The following is a 1,587-nucleotide window of genomic DNA, read 5'->3' on the forward strand; positions in this document are numbered from 1 at the left end:
GAAATTATTGCTGGGGTAGTCGGGATTCATAATAAACATTCTTGGAGAGCTAACGGCTATTTGGCAGCATATGTGAATTTATAGGCCATGAAACACTTTTCTTTCTACACTCTGAGAAGACATCAATGCCTAAAGCTAACATCAAAGTATTTAGTCCGAGAGAGGAGGAATCATCCTCGATACAGCGCCTGGCTTTTCTCCATGCTCAATGCCTCTTAGCATCACCACTGGGGCCTTAAAAACAAAGCAAATCACGTCATAGGATCCTAAATGTCTTCCTGGGGTTCTTCCGCTCCCGCTTCCCATGGTGTAGCCTGGCCTCTCACTTCCAGAAGCTTTTCCTGGTCCTCTTGAAATTTGACAGCCGTAAAGGTTGATGGACAGCCAGGTTTGTCTTTCTAAAATGTGCATGCATTTTCATTTTTGGTTTTGTTTTAAAAAAATATTTAGAATAGCTGGCATTCCTTATAACCTATTGTCTGCAGTTACTTATTTAATATTATTAAACTAATTTTTATATGTTAATTTCACAAAATATATGCAAACTGATAAAATTGAGCTAATATCTCTGGCTCATGAATAATAGAAGCTGCAATGAACAGTTTTAATGCTTTTACCCAAAACAAATTATAACTATGCATGCAGCTAAATATGAGAACATGCTGAACAGTGCTTGCATTTTCTTGTTTTCACTTAATCCTTGAAAATTGTAAAGAAATTGTAGGTTTAACTTCATTTCATAGCATGTGTGTCTATACACAAACAAATAGAAAGAATCCCTATAGGTGACAAGTATACTGTTTTCAAAATTTTACTACTGTAAATAATATTGCAATGATGAGCTTGTACTTATATATTTCCACCTAGTGTGAATATAGATGTAGATAAACTATTTGATGAAAAATTACTCAGTTAAAGAATACATTTTGGAATTTAGTTCATTTTCCAATTTTCCTTTAAAAAGCCAAAGAGAGTTAATCTCTCATTTGTGGTATGTGACAATACGTCTTTATGCTTTTATGAAATGGTATATTATAAATTCTTAATAGTATTAATCAGAGAGGGAAAATTCATTCTAATATATTTTAATTTTACTTTACTTATAATGAATATCTCTGCATGGACCCCTGTTTTGTCTACTGCTGTGTGATGTTGAGTCCATCTTGGTTGAAGCAATCCTATTAGACAGAGTAGAGCTGTCCTATTGGACTTCGACTGTACTCTTTATGGGGAAGACCAGTCCCTGGAGAAGGAGTCACACTTGTGAAAGCAGCGGGGCAGCAAACAAGAAGAGCTTCAACAGGATTGACACATTGGCAGCAACAAGGGGCTTCAGCATAGAAACAGTGGTGTGGATGGCATGCGACCGGTAGTGTTTCTTTTGGCCATGCAGAGGGTCACTATCAGTCAGAACTGACTCCATGGCACAGACCAACAAAAACAACCATCTTTATGGGAGCTGCTTACCTATATCTTTTCTCTGGACATATCTAGCTAGCTAGCTAGCTATCTAAAATTCAAATTTTAGGGGAAACAGCTGAATGCATCCTACATTGTGCCACCAGGGATCTATGTTATTGGTAGTTA

The sequence above is a fragment of the Tenrec ecaudatus genome, chromosome 2, assembly GCF_050624435.1.
Source record: "Tenrec ecaudatus isolate mTenEca1 chromosome 2, mTenEca1.hap1, whole genome shotgun sequence".
Lineage (NCBI taxonomy): Eukaryota > Metazoa > Chordata > Mammalia > Afrosoricida > Tenrecidae > Tenrec > Tenrec ecaudatus.